Genomic DNA, 20,424 nt, shown 5'->3' with positions numbered 1-20,424 from the left:
TTATTTTGAAAGGAGCAGCAGAAAAGTCACTTTTTTCCTCATTCTGTTCATTCTCTTCAGCCAAACTGATTTTTCATGTTGCTGAGAGCCAAAGAGAGCAGAGAGTCTTTGAGTATCTCCTTGCTGTTGCTTCCTTTTCTTGGTAAAGCTGTAGCTTAGGTGCTTACTACCTGGTGCCTGTGAGTTAATGGTGCATTGTGGCCTGCAGGTGTTGAGCACAGGAACCACTCTGGTAACTGAGCTTTGTGCTGGCGGAGTTCAGGTACAGGTAGAGAATGGCAGTGGTGGAGAGGTGCAGACAGATGTGACTTGGCACCAGGTTCATGGGGCTGCTGTGCCACCTTACAGCTTGTGACGGACACAAGCTCTTGCCTCGTGGGCAACTCTGCCCAGCTCAGGGCTGTGACTGCCCTGATGCAGAAGCAAAGTCTTGCCCCTTGCTGGTTTTAGGAGGAATTGGATGCTTCTCTTGCTGCCTGTACAGAAAGCCCCAAATTCACCATAAGGACCATCTTGTCCATGAGATGCTTCAGCCAGAGTCAAGATCTGAGCATTACTCATCATTAGCCCTATGAAACAGGAGTAGCTGGGGAAACTTCAGCCAGATTGATGTCTTTATTTATGCTGAGTGGTACTTTATACAAGCCTGCTGAAGCAAATCACCATGATGAAATGTCAGAAGCTGGTTTCTTGTAACCTTTGGTAGGAAAACTTTCCTGTCTAGAGGAGTGTTTCAAGGATGAAATACTCTCCAGTGCAGTGTGTGCGTTTAAACCCTCTTGAAATAAAATACTCTCAGAATAGGCTTTAAATACAAGTTAGGTGACATGCAGACAAGTACGTGTCTCCTGTCTGAGAAAAACTTCATCTCAGATGGGTAACTAAGCTTATTTCATGCTGAAAATCCTTCCTCCACCCCCAAATGGCATAGCTAGAAATTTTTCTGATAATGATCCTCAAAAAAAAAAAAAAAAAAAGGCAACTTTGTGGTGCTTTCTTGGTTGTCCTTGATGTCCAGAGCAGATGCCTGGTTCTACTGGCTTCATCCTGCCCTGGCTCACCAGTCAGCAGCTCAGAGCTGCGGAGGCTGCTGTAAATGCAAGAAGTTTCCTTGTGGTTGCGGTGGAGTAATTACAGGGATAAAGCCCTGTCTGCACTGCTGTGTGGATGCAGATCTTAATATCAAAGGTGCTTACTCACACTGGGCTGCGTGACTCTTTGAAGCAGCTGGTGGACCATTCATGATGCCTGGGTCACAGTTTGGGACCCCTGTCTGCAGTGCCACAGGGCTTTGTTGGGAGTGATGAGATCATGCTGCCATTAGGAGTTGTTGTAAAGTGTAATCAATGAAAAGTGTCCTTGCCTGTCAACCCCATCATCCCAGCCCCTGCTGAACCACTTAAGAAATGGCTGATTTGTGAGCTATTGCTTTGGGTTGTAATCGCTCTTCTCTGCCTTGTTTTTAACCTTAGACATTAGAGATGTTAGCTTTATCACATCCAACCTGGTGAGTCTGTTCTTACACGTACCACTTCCCTAACATTGTACAAATGTTCTCTAAGTCAGCCAAAATCTCCTTTGCCATTTAACTTTGTGATTCACTGCTAATCGGTTACAATTCCTTGGTAACTGGAAATCATAAATCTACCATCTCTTGTCCTTTCTGTAGTCTTCCAGGAATCAAAAGCTATATCCTCAGGTACCGTAAATCTGCACACCTCCGTCAGCTCCAGGTTGGAAAAGCAAACAGCTAAGTAACAAAAAAGACTCAAAGACTGTCTTTACTTTGCTGGTCACACTTAAAACATAGCTTTTCTAGTCTCTCCAGTAGATTAATACTGAGGAGAGAGGCACAAAAGCATTGCCACCTTCTAACAAATTACAAAGACATGACAGAAATTGTCTAACGGGGACATCTTATTCATAGGATTAATGACACATCTGAAGCAAGTTGTCTTATCAGGAAAGATTTGTCTGTCTTAACAGAGGATTCAGTGTGTGGCTTCAAAAGCCCCCTCAAATCTGTCATGGTTAAGTTACAGGCAATATTTGCTTTAGATAGCTTGTTTCCCATTTTTGACCTATTGGTGATGGCGATCAATATTTAAAGATCATTGCTTGAGAACAAGTGTAGATCAGATAGTGCCAGGCTGTTTTCAGAAGCGAGAATTGAATAGAGAAGAAAAGACAGTGGAAAAGCAGTGATAAAATGTCATGGGGAACATGTACATCAGAGGACGTGCTACCTGTCAGTGTGTCTTCAGGCACGTGTATGTGCAAACCTGCCTCGACCTCCCTCCTTTCCCAGAAAATGATGCTGCAGTGTCCATTCCCAGGGCACTGCAGGGCCAGGGTGTTCCCATGACGCATCTCGTCATGCCAGCTGCCGACTGCTTTCCTGCCAAGCTCAGACGTGAAAATCCAGGGGGACCTCCTCATCAGTTGGTGAAGGTTTAACTCATTCAGCTGAGTGACCTCTGTTAGTCTGCAGGATTAATCAGTGAATTTAACCAGAAGCAAAACAAGCCAGGAAGACAATTAAGCTATTGATTTCAAGATGCTGTTGCTGTTGGGAAGAAACCTGCAGTCAGGCTATGCTAATAAAGCTACATGGATTTATCAATCACTGTCAGTAATTTTGGTTTAGGCAGGAGTTTGATGTTTTCTATTATTCAAGTCAACTTGGTTTTGGAGTGTTTCCTCATGAGACGCGGGGAAGTTTGTTATCAGTTTGTTGGCCCTGGAGTTTTGTGTGGATATCGGGAATCACAGCTGTGTCTGTCAAGAGGGGTCTGTGTATGTACAAGTAGCTGCTAAAATATTGGTATCGCAGCATGAATCCAGCATCATACAATCATTTGCCACTTATGATTCTGGTCCTCCCACCGTCTCCCCATTTCCAGGTGGCTCTGCTTGGACAACTGCAGTGTCTGACGAGCTGTAAATCTTGCGTGACTGTCAAAGTGAGGGCTTGTCAGGTTGTCACTGAAGAGTAGCTGGAGAGGCAGCAGGTGTCTACAGCCTTGATGTGGAGTCTGAGTGGCACTGCCGCAGAAGGCAGCAAAGAGAAGAGCACAGACCCTGGCTGAGGAGGAAGGGTAGGTGCAAGCTGTGTTGAGATCCTGGGGGTTCCTCAGTTATAACTGCTCCTAAATCTACCTGCACTTAATTCCTTGGGGCTGGAGGATAGGAACAAAGCTGTTTGGGTGTGCGGTCCCTGGGCCATGTTGAGACCCTCTTGAATTAATAATAACCAGTCCTGCAGACAAAGGATGGCCTAATTCCCATCAAAAGAGCTTGAGGGATGCAGGATTTCTCTTTTGGGGCAAAAGGGTCTTATTGTCTGTTCTGTCACTCATCCAGCTTTTTTTGTTGAGCAAGTCATTGAATCTCCTGGAACCTCAGTTTTTTTAATAACTTTAAAGAATGGTCACCCTCCCCTCCTAGAGGGCTGCAGCGTGTGCTGACTGCTGAAACTCTCATGGGGCATAGCTTTTCCCCTTCTGAGCTGGTGCTTTTGTTTGCATGAAAACGCATTATAAAAACACCCTGATTTATACTGAAATGCAACTTTTCAACAGCTGAGCTCTCCGTTTGGACTTTATAAGGTCTTCTCATACATGTTCTGATAGCTATAAGAGCTAGCACATCTGTTACTGAATTGAGACTTTTGATGGGAACCCTTAGTGTGGGGCTTTGTTCCAAATAGGGCTAAAGGGGATTTCTTTTAACAGTAACCTGGGTTTCCTCTAGAGTGGAAACTCTGATGTTTGAGTGCTGATGAATAAGTTGTTGGAAGTTCAGCACAGTGGGTCGCATTTTTTTCAGTGTTCACATGGGTGTAATACATAGTATTGTAAAGTAAATCCCTTGACTGCTCAAACTAATGTGCTCCAATCTCATTGGCATTTGGCCTACTATTTCAGAAAGGAAAATGTCACTGCTGACCTAAATAAGATTTGCTTCTAAGAGGCTCTGGGGTGAAAACCTGCCTCCATCAAAATCTAGAGGCAGTCCTTGCATGGATTAGAGTGGAGATAGCTCCATGTTTTCAGTGCAGCTCTGTGCCAATTACAGATAATAGGCTTCCAGGAGAGTGCAGTCAGTAACGAAGGGTGAGCCTCCAAGTTTCAGAAGGTCTGTTTTTAATGAGCCCCTCGAAACGTGGATGTGTCGTGGAACACCTTGTGTCTGGGCTGGGACTGTGATGGGAACAGGTTTTATTCTGGATTTTCCTATCTGAGCCAGAAAAATCGTGGGAGCAGATGCTGCCTTTCAGTTTTTCCAGCTGAAGGCAGAACCCCAAACTGTGAAAGGTGGAGAAAAAGATGTGGGATTGATCAGAAAATTAAACATGGGGAGAAGCAAGGATGAATTTCTCTAATCCTTCTGAGCAAGCATGGGAAATAAATATAAATAAATGAGCATCACTCATTTATCTTTGCATAATATAAATATGCCTTTTTCTAGAAGACCTGGTTAGGACAAATTATTTCATTTCATGCCTTTGCTATGGGGCTTTGTTTCAAAAACTAGTTGGCCCTTTTGAGCATAGACATGGGAACCAGGATACCAGGTTCAGCCTTTGCCAGGCTGAGCAGAGGACTCAAATATCCCTGGACATCTCTGGTCCTGTAACAGTGGGGCAAGAAAATCTGCTCCAGAGTAGTAAGCAAAAGAACTTCTAAGTCCAGGACAGTTTTTGAAATGTGACTTTTGGGGCAAGAAAGTTTTGGGAGTATTTGATGCCTGTTCTTTCTTATTAGTCTAAGGCTGTGAAGTTGCATTTTGGTGGGGAAAAATATCCTCCTCTGCCTGAAAGCCACCTCTTCAGGTCTGGGCGCAAAGTCAGGTGGCAAAGAACTGAGAAGACAAGGGCTTTTGGTGACTTAAAGAAAAAAACAAACAAATCACTTTTCAGGCACAATTAAAAGAAAGAAATGGGGAGGGAAAGGTGCAAATATGGAGCAGACCTTCATTTACCAGAAATGTTTGAGACTTCCAATTTGCATCTGCTGTTGTCTTAAAGCTGGTGGTACTGGTGCCCCTCCAGTGCTCAGGGGAATGAAATCCCAAAACTCCCAGAGCAAACTGCTTTACAGAGTGGCAGGGGCGTGAAATATGGAAATGAAGTAAAAATGAGGCTGGCTTGGGAGGGAAAGTGTGATGGCTCCACTCCAGATGTGACAGAAAGGGGCCAGGCACACACCACTGCACTTAACCCCTTTCATTGGCCAGAACAACAAGTATTTCTCCTAAATGTGCTGCATTTCCTTTTTTTTAACCTACCTTATGAATGCCACTTTGACCATTTTAAAAGCTGACATACTAATAAAAGACTATTAAATCCTGTCACTTCCTCTGTAGAGCAGGAATAAGTCAAAATAGGCATGACTGTGGAGAGGAAAAGAAGGCGCCAAATGTTATGGTTTATTAAGCATTTCACCCTCAATATGTTTAATATGTATGAGGCTTCTGTCACTGTCCTACTAACACTCCCTGAGACCACAGTGGCAATAGAAAGGAGCCTTAAAGCAGAGCGAAACCCATCCCCGGCAATGCCACCTGCGTGGGAGGCTTCTCTGGCTGTTGCAATGACAGAAAAAAGGATGGGGAGGAGCCCAGACAACCTCAAACCCACGGCCCGCGGCATCAAGAGTTCCATCTGGTCCAGGGCAATGCCTTGTCTCGCTGCAGGTGGGTCTGATGCTGCATCTCCTCCTTTCTGTCCTGTTGTTACCTGAAACAAAAGGATGCTTTGGCCAAGAACCAGAGCTCTTCCACATGCATGCACCACGTAGTGCATAGCAGGAAGGGGTACAGCCTTGCAGGTCTCTCACCCTATTTCTTAGGGTCATGAAACAATTTTGTCTCATTTGACCCACTCTTGCTCCTACTGTTCAGAGAGCCAGATAGGCACCTCTCTACACTTATCTGTGGAACAGATTTTTTTTTCTTGCTGCCAGCATAATGCTTTGCAGATATTTCCTGGTAGCCCTGAGGAAATGATAATGCAGGCCAGTAGAGGAGGCAGACGAATTTGCTGCATAACAAAGATAAATTTAAATTAAATTATGCTCAACTGGCCATCCTGCCACAACAACAAGAATTCTTCCCTGAACTCAGCCTTGCAGGTTATCTGGAATAAACATGAAGTTGCCTAGGGCTGGTAACCCAGCTAAAAAGGTTTTGTGACCCCATTTCAGGTTGAAAACCCTAGCTTGAGAAATGCTGAGCTTTCTGGAAAAATAACAACCTTGCTTATAGTGGTCTGAAGTGGAGCTCTGCTTAGGAAGATGGAGGCACAGAGCTTCCTCTAAGATTAAATAACTGCAAAGTTTGGATGAGTGAAGGCAACTGCCTCCATCACCTGCACCATATTGCAGGTGTACTGCAAGGGAGAGGGAAATATTTTACTTTTGGTTGCCGTGATGAGTTTCCAGCGGTCCTGGGGATTCAGATGTGCTCTGGCTTTTTCCTGCTTGCAAAAGTGCTTCAGTGGAAGATGTTGAGGCAGTATTTATTTATTCCAGCGGTGCCAGATCTTTACTGTCTCTGTGGGTCCTGCTCTGTTATCCCTTGGAAAGCTACCCAAACATCCTAAGAAGGTGCCTGCGGGGAGCTGGAAGGAAGGAGGCCATTCAGTCGCAGGGTCCCCTTAAGTTTTTTATGATTGTAAAAGAAATAGTGGGGAGGAAAGTGGTAGAGAATACGTTTGCTTTTGAAATGCGTCCTTCCTCCCTCCATGGTGCAAGAAGAACCTGAAGAGAGACTACAGGGAGTTAAACTCAGGTGGGGGCTGCTCCCTCCGCATGTGAAGGGGTTAGGGCAAAGCACCACAGACCTTGCAGGAGGAGGACGGGGTAACTCTCAACTGAAGCAGCCAAAAAACTTATGTCCACCGTAGAAAGAAGCATACTGGGGAGCTGTTACAGATGGCAGGAGGTCCTTTTGCTCTTATGTCCTGGATTTAGCTCTCTGTTGCCTCTTTCTTCATCTCTTTTGAACTTCTGGGTCCAGCTGGTGCAGTTTAGGAGATCACAGGTGTGGGAAGAGGGAGAGACCTCTGGGGTGGCTCGCTCTCCCCTTTACCTCCAGGTGATGTCTTCAATGTGTTTTTTATTCAGCTGAAGTTTTTAAATAGACATGGCTGAATTATTCATAGTGCATAAATTAGCTGATGGGCACTGTCTTTTTGTGACTGTTCATCACAGAGGTTTGTTTGGTTTTTTTTTTTCCAGGTGGGATGTTCACTGCTTAGAAATTCCAGCCAAATTTGATGGCAGTTTCCAGCAATTTGCTCAGACCATTTGTTTAAGGTAGGGGTTGGCCTTGGTGGTCTGGTTGGGATGTTTTCTCTCTCCCAGGGGGTGACATGCTCTTGACTGGATAACAGCATATGGCAAGTGCTCTTCCTGCAGGTTTCAAGCAAAAATAGCTATTGTGGACCAAAGGATTTCTTGTCTTATCCTTATGAGAAAAAAATAGTCATACAAGTGGCAAATGGCCAGGGCGTAGTCTTGGGGAGAAGTAAGTGCATGTGGCCCTGTGCAGGACCTTGTCAGTGTTTTTGGGGCCTCTACTACATCACCCTTTTGTATGTGCAAAAAGGAAATGTGTAGTTATTTCCATAGCCCTTCATTTACTAAATTTAAACAGTTAGTAGAGAAGATGTAAAAAGTTATCACACGCACATGTCTTGCTCTTGGCTTTTTCTGATATTCAAAGTTCTCTTAAAAACTTATTTCCCTGAAAACATCACCATTGCTCCCCTCCATCCCTTCAAGTTGCCTTCAAATTCTCTCTCCCCTGGTTTTCCCACATTTGATGACCTGGGGACAATAACCACGCCCGTCACGAGCCTGCAGTCCTTTCCAATGTCCAGTCTTTCTATACCCTGGTAGCTCTAAGGTGTCCCATACAAAAGCTCCCATCAAAATGCAGTTCTCTGAGCTGTGTGAAGATATAACTGTTAATGCTTGCTGTAAGCGTGCTTTAGTTTTTGGGTTTTGCTAAGTAATATCCCAAATTCCCTGTTCCTGAGAGCTACTGGGCACCTGCTGCTCTCAGTGGGGACTGAGGACATATGGCACTTTGCAGGGCTCGGTCCTCAACGTGCTGGAAGTCAGCACAGAGGTGCTTTCAGCCCCAGCTGCTCCCCTCCTCCCTCTGCCACCAAGCTCTCGGGTTAATTTTTCTGTCTCCCTTTGATTTTTTCCCATCAAATTATCTTGTTGTTGCACTGCCCATACTTGTTAAATGTCACAAAATAAATACTGTGCCACTGCCTTGTGTATCAAAGCTGCTTTCTACATTAGCTTTCCATGTGTTTTCAGACCATAAAAACTATCTTCTTGCTCTTTGCTTTTGTGATCAAAGCATCATTCATAAGTAATATCTCATGCAGAATGTGCTTTATCTCTCCCAGCAACTATTGCCTCCTCCTGTGATGCTGCTCTTCGAGGATGTTTCTTTTTCTCCAAATGCTTTTCCCCTTCTCCCTCCACTCTGGCTCTGGTTGTGCAGTGCTCCAACGGACCAGCTGGGGAGGGAAATAGTTAAGTTTTTTTATAAGAGGGAGGGAAAAATGGTAAAACGGACCTTATTTGTTCTGTAATGGGGCTCCTGGTACCACCTTAAGCAGTTACTGACTGTTTGTCAGTAAGCCTAGCAAATAGAAAATTGTCTTATAAACTGTTTTTAAAGGCTGAAAGGTCATAAAAAGGATTTAGCACTATTGCAGGAGACAACTTTGTTTAAACAGTGTCATTAGTCTCTCTGTAGGCCTTTTTATAGTGCTTTCTACCTTGCTTATTGCTTTCTTTTCTTGTTTTTTGGGGTTTTTTTCCTTATTCACTATTGAAGTAGTTACAATCTGAAAGCCACCTCGAGCAGAGATGGGCTGGGTGGGTAAGCCCAGGGCGGGGCTTTGCTGTGCAGCTGCTGGGAAATGGGGTCTTTAAGCAAAATGGAAAAGAAAAGCCAGGTTCATAAGGAACAGAAGGTGCCATGGTTGGGGCAAGGATGCCCCTTGTCATTTTTGGACCATGTTTCTCAGAGTCAGCAATCCCAAAAGCTTTGTGAAAGGAAGCAACATGTCAGAGACCCTTGTGGTGCTCATGTGAAGTTGGACAACCAAAAACATTTAGATTCACCCTGTTTTCAATAGCAAACAGTGCTACAAAGGGCAGGAAGCACAGAGGATTCAACTATATAAAAATAATTCAAGTTAGAAGCAGACCTTGGTGTATTGCTGGCCTGGAAATGGGGGAATCTCTGCAGAGGGATCCTGAAGTGGCTAAAGCTGGGGGAAAAAAAAAATACTAAAAGAAGTCTGTTGGCAAAGTATTTGCACAGATGTGTCATTCAGGAGTGGTTCATATAACTGAAGAATGGCAAACAGAGTACTCCATATGAAAGGAGGAGGAAAAGCAATCCCGGCAGCGACTGGCCTTTCACAGTCTGCAAAGCTTTAGACAAATTGTGAAGGAAAGAATAATGGGATGAAAATAGGACCGAGTCCAATCCAGTCTTACAAAGGCACATTGAACCTGCTTGTCTTGATATTTTTTTGTTGGTAGGGGAACTGGTTTCCTCCACAAAAGAAAAACGCATTTCTTCTTCAGCTGGCTTTTGGTTAAGTAACGTTTCGGGGATATTTCAGTGGATGAAGAGAAATGAATCATCTGTGCTAAAAGACAATGCTGGTGCATGAAGAAGTAAGTATTAATAGGTGATAAAAAAAATTCAGCCTGGAGAACAGGTCCTTAGCAGTCAGAAGGGAGGTTTTTTGCTGGGGCTGAAGACCCTGTTGGTGATCAGTTTGAGGAGAGCTGAGGGGTGCAGCGGTCACAGCGAGGGCTGGAGCAGCAGCGTGGGTCTGTGTGCCGCAGGAGGTCCCTCTGTGCCCCAGGTACCACTAGTGCAATGTCAGAGCTGAAAGAGACAGTGAGGGAGGATTAGCAGGATCAAGCAAAGCAAACCTTGCTGGGATTGCACAGGTTTTCAAGCAAATCTAAGTGCCCAAATATTTGTAGTGCAACGCTGAGGTTGTGAACATGGCTGAAATGCCCGTGGTGAAGACCAGGACTGCTCGCTGCAGGTGTCGTGTACTCCTCCGCCAGCTCCGTCTATACACAGCCATGGGTATTTTCATCCGATCTATGCTTTGCATCAACAAATCTGTGATACTTGCTGTGACACTGCTGAACTTGGGCATCACCTGATAGGTTAGAGGGATAAATCATTTAAATATCCCCTTTGCCCTCGTTTGTTTCAGGGATATGGTTATATTAGAAGAGTGCTCCTTGGAAGCAAAGTCTGCCAAGCATTCGGTCCATGAGAGCTGCCACAGCACTGCTGGGATGCAGAGGCTCCTGCAGGCACCAGCCTAGTCCAAGGAGCATCAGAAAAGGCATAATCTCATTACCTCCTACTATGCAATGTGCATGAAGGAAATTCCCTTTTCTGTTGCTACTGATGTAGTTTTATGGCTTGTATTATATCTAATTGTTTTCCTACATTTGAAGGAAAGACCCAAGTCCCACCTGCCCTTCTCTGCGGGATTTTCCTGTGCTCCTGGAAAATGAGGCTGCCAGCAGAGGGCACACAATATATGAATATGCAGATCCTATACATGTCCTGATAGTAACTGCCTCCTATGCTTGTCAGCACATCCCGAGCTCCTTTTCTGAAAGGAGAAACTGAGGCAGGTAGAGAAGTGACTTGCCCAAGGTTGGAGAGCATCGGGAGCAGAAGGCATGTCCTGCATAGCAAAAGTGAAATACTCACTTAACCTGCCACAAGCAGGCTTTGATTTGGTTCTGTTTCCTCCCCTCAGGCTCTATTTTTGGTGTTTGGGGCTGCTTTTTGGGTTTCTCCTTTTGCCTGACTGAAGGGGACCAAGGACCCATGCTGAGGCCTTTAAAGTCTAAATTTTCAATGGCCAGTAAGGGTTTTTTTGGGTGCTCCCCTTATTGCTGCAGAGCTGCCAGGGTGGAGAGCTGGAGGCAGACGTGACCTTGCTGCAGCCTTCCTCCTCCTGGTTGTGTCCCTATCATGGGGTGCATGAGTGCGAGTGTGGAGGGTCAAACAGGAGGATCTGCTGACCTCCTTCATCCTCTGCCAGGATCTGGGGGCCCCTGGCCAGGAGCTAGGATGTGGTGCTTACTCTGGTATGCAAAATATGGGTGCTTAACCCTTCTGCAGCTTGGATGCCTTCGTGCCTTCCGTTAGCATACAGACCAAACAAATACCTTTTTGCCCTTAGCGGCGAAGGTGTCCCTGAACCACGCGTGTTTGTCAACTCTTACCTCCTTTCTAGACAGCTCCGATCAAAAGGAGTTCAGTGCACTTCAACCTTCGTGAATGGAAATATCCCCCATCTCCTTCCAGGTCCTTAGGGTTTCCAAATGTCACGTTGTCAACTGCAATGCTATTTGAAAATGCTTAGCAAGTTTTAGTCTGTTGGCATCAGTCAGTCACCAAAGAACCAGCTTGTTTTCTTGCTCTTCTCTTTAATATTCCCTCCCAGCAAAGCTCTGGAGACGTCATTAGGAGCAGTGAGCTCTTTAGAGCCGGGCTAACAGCTGCTGAGTAGGTCATTCCTGAGTAAATAATTTGCTTCTCAGTTTCTCTCTGTGCCATGAGCTGAGGGCGGTGAGTCCTACCTCAGCATCAGCGGCTCGGCAGTGGAGAAGGTGCCGGCTCTGAGCATGTGGAAACGGTGCTGCTCCTTTTGCACCAGCAGTTTCTGGAGAGGGAGCAGAAAGCGAGTGGACATGGCAGCAACCCCAAAAAGTCTTGCACCGTACTCCAGGGCTGGATATGCCAAAATAGCGGTGAGAGGAGAGGGAGGGAATAATGATACTTGCAACTCTACCAGATATGGAGCCTCAAAGTTAACACAAATGAAGCTGTGATGGGCTCTGAGTCCTGTTCTCCCTCTCCGTGGTCAATATGGGAAGTCATGCGCAATGAAGTGACCATGCTGAGCCAGAAATTGGTTGTGTGGCAACTTTCAGTGCAATAATCAGGCTCTGTTATTAATGTCCTTTTGTTTATTTATCCACCCAGACTTTCTCAGCAGGGTCTGGGTTTCCTTCTCTTCCCACCACAACCCCTCTCCCAAGTCCTCTGCATTATTAAAGAACCACCCCATTTAAGTAATTTCAGAAAATAACCCTGAAAATTGTACCTCAGCCTTAAAATGAAGGGCTGAAAATGTCCCTGGGAAGTCCTTATACTTGTCACCTGAAAATAATAATTCTAATTAGCTTCCATGCTTGCCCTTGGGTCCAGTCTAATAAATCCTAATGAACAGTAGCTGATTGAAATATATTATTGTGAGTTATTTAAAACAATAAGTGTGCTCCACTCCAAGGGAACAATTAACGATGTTGACGGGTCACCAGTGGATGCCCTTGCAATGAAAGAGGAGGGAGGTTGGAAGAGCAGAGGTCTGATGTTTTCCATGGAGCCCCGGGGGATGTGAAATGCTGACTTGTAGACCGGCAAGGAAGCCTTAACTAATAGAAATGTCTCTGTCTGCAGATCTTCAAGGCTTTTGGTGGTTGGTTACTGAGTGATTTGACTCTGCTTAAAATAGCAGTAAGGATGAAGTAACTTGGGTTTGAATGCATGTTAGCAGTACAGTTTAAGACTGGATGGAGCCATGAGGTGGCCACTTCTCTCCCCCCGCGGACACAGGCCGAGGGAGAATAAAACTTAACTTGCATGACGGGAATGAAAAAGAAGTTATCAATTAAACCAGGATAAGAGGTGGCCTTATTCTTGTGAATTACCCAGATAGCGGCAAACGCGAAAGCAAATTGTTACATGTTCCAGCTGCTTTGCAAATGACCTTTTTCCCCCCTCACAAAATATATGTTGTACTTCTTGTCCTATAAATCAAACCTTTTGAATTTTCAGTTTTTCAGTAAACTGGATTTCCCTTAACAGGAGAGATTTTTTTGGTAAAAATATCTGCTCTTGTTACAGCTGTTTCTCTTTCCGTGCCTCATCCTATGAAAGCTGAAGTAGCTTCAGGTGACACCACCAGTGAGGTAGACTGAAAGGTGACCATGGGGTCCAGAAGACCCTGCTTGCACCCAGGGATAGAGCTGCCCAGAGAGACCCACCTGCAGCAAACGCTTCTCAAACAGCTCACAGGCTGGGATGCACTTGCTAAAATGGCACCCCCGCCTTTAAACACACAAATCGGCCTCTTCCTCTCACTGCTGCTGTGCATCAGGACTGTATTACTCAGAAATGTGTTTTTTCCTGTGCATCCTGTTGTCTGTTTAGCTGCTTCCACCAAGCTGTTCTTTGTCCTGCAGATATGTTTAACCTATTGCTTCTAGGTTGTTTGCACCTTTATTTATTTGCCTGACTCCATAGGTCTATAAATAAGAACATTTTCACATACAGAGGTAATGAAAGGGCAAAGGTGAGCTGGAATTGGACTTTTAACACTCATTTATCTTTGGTTTGCAGAAGACTTGTGCTTCTGCTAAATTTTTGATACAGATTAAGCTGCATGGCTCCCATTCGAGCTAGCCAGAGCCTTGCTTCTATAAGCATCTGCTGTTTTTTTAAGCTTCATACCCAGTTCTGTGTCTGTCCCCCACATCTCTTGGAGCCCTGCGACATGCAGAAAATGGGTGATGCCACTGGTCTGTACATGGCCATCACAGGGTTGCCCCATAAGTGAGACCCTGGAGCTTTTTCCCCAATCCATTTCTAAATTACCCAGCAAGAGCAGTTTACATCCTCCTTCCCTTTCAGGTTTATCCTAAATAATTCCTATTTACTTAAGTATCAAGAGTAGCAAAGCAAAGAGACGGCTGCACAGATTTCAGCTGACAACCCCTACATACTTGGGTGCATGGAAGGTTTTCTCTCCAGTTGCTAAAACCTGCCAATGCCTTTTCCAGCAGGTCGTCTTTGATGCGGGCAGCACAGGTCCCTGGAAGAAGCGCGGCTGTTTAAACACATGCTCTGTGTGCACCTTTGCCTGGCTGTGTGGGTGTATCTGTGTTCCTGCTTATCTAAAGCTTGTTGCTGTGAACAGCTTGTGACACTGATGGAAACGCTGGTTGACAGCAGACATGGGGAGATCTTTCACAGCCATGTTTTTCGTCCGCAGGCTTCTTTATGGTAAAACTATGTCATCCCTAAGGCTATAGCAATTCTGGATTTTCTCAGGAGCTTTATCTGGACATGACTTTAAAGCTCTGGGGTTTGGAGCTGCACCTCCAGCAGGGCTGCCAGCCGTGCCCATTGCACAGGTGTAAATCAGCTCTGGAGTTCGTGGCAGCAGTGTGTTGTGGCCAGGTAAGATTCCCATCCAACCTTGTACCCACATTCACTCGCATCTGCCTGGGAAACCCTGGGGTTCAGGGAGCAGAAATAACTTTGACTCTGCCTTGCACGTTTGTCCCCCACAGCTGTTGCTTAGATCTTCTGGGTCTTGCAAGTCTTGGAGATGATGATGTAGAGTGGGTGCCCTTTATCCTTCACTAGGACACTGGAGCTCTGCACCCCTCTGTGGAGTTGGACGTCTGTCCCAGCATAGCCCGTACAGTGCCATGGTACAGCACGGGAGGAGACGGCCAGGTGTTTTAGGCAAGGTTTGCAAACAGGGACGTGACTGCGCCTGGCCTGGGCCCGGCACGTGCAGCTGTTCAGTGTCTCCTGCCTGGGATTAAAATAGCCAACATGCTCCTCGTGTCCCACCGCTCTCCAGTTTGCATGTGCAAAGCAGAGCACTACAGCAACGCCCTGGGGTGCAGCCCCTCGGGGGGGCTCGGTGCGGGACAAGCCCTGGCCAAGGGCACCACGGTGGCTCTGTCATCCAGACAAGCCTGGTCGGGCAAGCAGTTGGACAGGCACCTACAGAACTCTGCGGTACAACTGGTGGTACAGTCCGTTTTATTTTGGGGGGAGTTAACAGAGTTTCATGGGAACAGTTTATACTTTTGCTGTGCATTTGGTCTGACTCTTTCTAAACCAATTACTCATTTAACTTGGTTTGTGTAAAGTGATTTTGATAGACTGAAATTTTGGTCTTACAGCAATAAAATCTTTTTAAATACTACCCAAGCTGAAATATTTATTTTTGGCTTTGTTAGCTGTCTGAAGTGATGAAAGGATTCTTTTGGGCAGCTGTTCCTTATGTCTTGTATTGTCAGCTACCCCACAGAAAGGGAGGAAAAGATGCTCTCCTGACTTCCAGATGCTCTCCATGGGTTTGCAGTAGTCCAATGCCTACTTTTGCTCACCTGCTCAGAGCTGGAGATCAGTCAGATGTCACCAGCATCAACTGTCTTCTTACAACGTACCCTAATGTCCAAGGAGGGAGAGTCTAATTTTGTAATTAAGTCTTGGGGGAGTCTGGATTTGCTCTTGGTTCTGCCACAGGCTTCCTGTGTGACCCCCAGGTAAATTTTTGGGGGTAAAATGTTGTTGTCTCTCTGAGGGTGTTCGTGCTTTTTCTTTCCTGATCTCTGCCTCACCAGGCTGTCAGCTTTTTGAGGAGCACTCTGTGCCAGGGACCGTATGGACAGCTGCGAGACCATGATCTCACCCAAGATCTGTAGGAGCCACCACGGAACAGTAAGGCAAAGGATAATAGGGGCGGGCAGATGAGCAAGTGGGCTTACTGTCCCCCCCTCAAAACAATGGGGAGATGAAATCCCAGGGCTGTGCGGTGTGGTCCTCAGTGCATTGGCCTGGCAGCACTGGACCTCGGTGGGCTGCAAAAGGAGGAGGGGAGTGGAGCAGTGCTGAGCCCCTGTGCGTGTCTGTGTGGTGCTCTGGGCTCAGTCCACAGCACGTGGGCTTGCAGGACACTGAGCATCATGCAGGGACTTTGGGTATGGCAACCCTCAGCCACAGGCTGCAAACTACAGGTGTTTGGGCTTTGATTAAAGACCATAAAGCCACGGCTGTTGCCTTGCCATGCAGGATGGCAATGCAATAAATCGAGATAAAATCAGCGGAGTGTTAAACAAGCCATGAGTGATTTACAATAAATTGTGTAAAGAATATTATATGACTTTCATAGCATGAGGAAATTACTGCTGGAGACGGATGCAGCACTGCTTAGTTTTGTTTCCTGTAGCATTTAAAGTTAGCTTTCGCTCGTCTCCGCACCATCCTGCATGCCACCAAGCTCAGAGCAGGGCAGGCTCGTGCATCGCTCAGGCTATCTGCATGTGTCCTGGGTGAATGGTTTCCTACTTGATAGCCAAATCGCTACAGCAATGCAATACAGAGCAATATTTTGCCTCTTTGGATACACTCCCTTACCTTGCATTTGCTGTACAACAGTTGTCTTTGAGGGTTGGAAGAGAAATGTCAAAAAATTTAGCATGTAGAAGAGGTAGCTGCTTGCTTCCCCTCTATGGACATGTAACAGCAGAAGTCTGTGGGTCTCAAATTAAGTTATTTCTCATGCAAAGCATCCTCTAATATATTCAGCCCATACATATTCTGTATATATCCTGTACTATGTTAAGTCCTCTAATACATTCAGCTCTTCAACATCATCTTCTTGGGTAATTCATTTAACTATTAGCAGCAGTTTAAAAGACTTTTGTCCCGTAAGATTTGGTTCTTCGTGCAACAAAGGTCATTTTGTCCAGTAAATCAGCTAATCTGCACCATCAACAGTTTGCCTCAGTGATTTCAAATACTCTGTCACACGATAAATGCATTTACCAACAATATAATCAATTAGAATAATTTTACCTCTGAAGGGGCCTGACCTACAGTGAAGTCCTTTAAATGAACAAATTCATTTTAATTCATTTTAAAACTGCTCTGGTGCCTCTTTGGTTAAATTGTCTTTTATTTGTCTTTAATTTTCTGTTGTCTTCTCAGCAAGAAATCAGATTTGTGCAGCCTTTGTGATTTTAGATCTCCACCAAAAGCAGTTTTGATACTGGCAACAAACTGAAAATTCATTATTTTTGTCTTGTCTTGCCCATCTAATAAACAAGTGGGAATGGACCAGGCAGCTGTAAAAGTAAAACTTGTCTCATTCTCACTGAATAACACTACAGAGCAATCAATGAAATTAAAGGACAGCTCCATGAAAGGGGAAATCATGGCCACAGTGGTTTCTTGCCACAAGCAGTGTTATTCAGAGTGTTATTCAAAACGCAGTCAGGAAATCTGGCTCCCCAGGACCTGCACGATTGTTAGCAAAGGTGTTGGGAAAGTGCTGGTAAACGGTGCACAGGGCTCAAGTCGACCTCTGAGCTTTAGAGATGAGCTTATTTGCAAACATAAGTGTGGACCAATGCTAACGTCCCAGGGACTTCAAGGGGGCAACAACCCACATTTAAGGGTCTTCTTGAAGAGAGATGCTTCAGTCTGCAGGTCCATGAGTGAAAGAGGAGAGGTGCCAGTAGGTTTTGTGAAGGCTTGAGCATAAAGGCAGAGAAATATCAAGCCACAAGCTGACATGACTTTGATTGTCAGAAAACAGATCTGTGACTCTTGGGCTCCTTGACATTGCTTCCTTCTCGCTGAGCAGGTGTTCGCATCGAGGAAATGAGGAGGAAATAAGGCAAAGAGGGAATGTGGAGACCAAACTTATCTTCCCCACTCAAGGTGGTCTCTTCCAGTAAGTTTGGGGAAAATTTTCAGCAACGCATTGAATTTTGCTGCCAACCTGGTAGCTCCTCTTCCGTCTTTCTGGGGTTGTTGGCTTAGAACTAACTTCACGTGGAAATTATTTTTATCAAATATTTATTATGGAAATATTCTATTTACAACATGTGCTAAAACCATAAAACATGAGAAGGCAGATCTGAGCAATGTTTTTTTTTTTTTCTCAAGGACTTGGAGAATATTTTGCACGGTTATTTTGAACAGTTTTTATATTTAGCAAGTCTAACCATGATATGAGAAGTAAATAAATCAAAGTGGCAAACACAACAGAAGAAAGACAGAAGTCACAATGCAGTTTTTGAGCCTGTCCAAAATGTGTGGGTTTGAAATACACTCACTCAGTGATGTAGTTGGAAACGCTGCACATTCAGCCGTGAGACTGGAAACACAGTGCAAGGTGGGTGAAGGGTTTTGAAGATGGATAGCCTTGTGCTTCTTTAACACAATGCTAGAAGTTGTTAGGGGACCCTTTCTCCTGAAAAATGATGGTTTTCTGGAGGATAAAACATGAGTGGTAGACTTGATCTCAAAAGCATCATGTTGGTTGAGGCATCATCCCAGTTTTGCTCAGGATTTAGGTGGGACTTAAAGTCTTTGTACTCCTTGTGTGGACCTCTTGGTGGATTTCTCCAGGCTTGGCTACAGAGAACCTAAACACTGCTCCATAGTGGCATTAAGACCTCGTATGAGACTTTATGGGGAGGGAATACTCAATAAATTGCTGAAGGCGAGGAAAGAAAATCCATGTCTGCTGCTGCCACTGGAATGCAAATAGAGAGCTGTTGTAAGGGCTTTGAGACACCAAAAATGCATCAGGACAATCCGGTATGTTTGTAGGGGCTCCCTGTGGAGCTGTTACCGGGATAGAAGACACCTTGCAAAGTCACTCCTAAATAAAGGGCCAAGGAGCCGAGGGGGGGATATGAGACCAAGGAATAGGATGGGGGACTGCATATGGCATAATCAGTGGAGAAGGAAGGGAAAGGATTGAGATGGGAGGAAGGAAAAATGGAAGGAGAAGAAGAAAGGATGCAGGAGCAAAATACTGGGGGTTTTGTCAGAAAAAGGTGTAGATTCCAGGTGGGAAGGGAGTAAGCACTGTGATTTGCCCAGGGGGCATGTGCAGTTTGGCATTCTGTAGTCAGTGGCTGATGAAGGTATGTTGAGTGCAATGGAGGAACTAGCCCTGGAGTAGATAAGTGTTTTCTTGTACTGAGGAACTGACAAATTACGGGTGAATTTGAAAGTCATAAAAGTAAAAATATAATTTTGGCTGGGGACCTATTTATCTATCTATTTTAAAATGCGTTTTAACATCCATGTATTTTAATTAAAAATACATTTTAGCACCAACACAGCCAAACTGCCATGGTGCCAATCTCCTTTTTTGGAAATTTCTCCTTAACATTTTGAATTTATTATAAATTCATTGTTTCTAATACAATTTTTCCCTTCTCTCGTCAATTTATTATCTGTTTTTCATTTCCCTTCTCTTTTGTTAATCTTTCTAAATAACTTTAAAGTGGTCCTCCATCTATTTAGCTAAATGAATTCACTCCACAGATACTCATTATTTTGAGGATGATTTATGCAGGCACTATTAGCTAGATTGTTCCTTGTTTGAAGGTTTTTCCTGCAATCAGAAAAACCCAGATTTGAGTCAGCTAGAATTAGATCCAGTAAAAAAAAAAAATTACATAAAGTATTCAGCACCTCTGTCAGACTTCATATATAAGAGGTCAGCTTAATAGGCATAAATACACAAAGAAGCTTTAAACTATGGGGCTGACCTACTGATCTCATCTTAGCCTGGGAAACGCTGTAGCATCAAACCCCGAAAGTCAAATCGGATTTTTATTTTTTTTTCCCAGCTGATCCTCGCAACTCTATGGGAAGAGGCTGTGCATCACATACGTACAATCACAGACTGGGGCATTAAGCTCTGCTACGCAGCTTGATTTACTGCCTGGGTTTCATCTGACAGTACACTACGATGGCACACCCACCACATTTTATAGATGTTGGCAAAGGCTCTTCTTCAAGCCTCGCTAGCGAGCAGGGCGTGAGTCGTGCAGGGATGCCTGGTCCTGCTCTCACCATGCCCGTGACCTTGAGAAATTGATTTTTAATCCTCGTGTTGGGTGTCACCTTGGCAGTGGGTCTCCTTCAGGTTGCTCCTGATTCAAGGCGTAGCAGCCAGGGGGAGCATCCTGCTGTCCTCCACGGAGCTGGGCAGGCTGCAGGGCTGGAGACTCAGCAGGGTCGCTGGAAGGCTTACAGCCTTTGAGAGGTTGTAGGCAAGTTTGGAGGAGGAATATTAAATAGAACTGGCTGCTTTATGAAAAATACCTGAGACAACTGGGAATTTTCTTGTAAAGTCCTATCGTGTCTTTCTGTGACAGTTTGCAAATGGCTGCTACATGCTAAATAACATCAAATGGGGAAGATCAGGGAGAAGGTGAGGTAAGGTGTCCTCCGCCTGCAGGCTGGCTGTCATGGTCAGAGCGGATCTGGTTTCTGAGCTGTTGAAATCATTGTGGCTCTGGTAACTTTAGGAGCCCTGTGAATTTGCCCTGCTGAGCTCCCACCCCAGCGAGCACCTGGGATGGGTGATGGGACCCAGCACCGCTGCCTTCCCAGTACTCACGCACCCCACTTGTGAGCCCGGGACAGGGACCCCAGCTCTCCTCTCCAGTCTGTACAATTTGGGGGCAGATGTGTGCATCTCCAGCCTGTCCACCTTGC

This window comes from Platalea leucorodia (genome assembly GCF_965183815.1).
Source record: "Platalea leucorodia genome assembly, chromosome: 5".
In the NCBI taxonomy this organism is placed as follows: domain Eukaryota; kingdom Metazoa; phylum Chordata; class Aves; order Pelecaniformes; family Threskiornithidae; genus Platalea; species Platalea leucorodia.
This window is presented reverse-complemented; position numbering follows the sequence as displayed.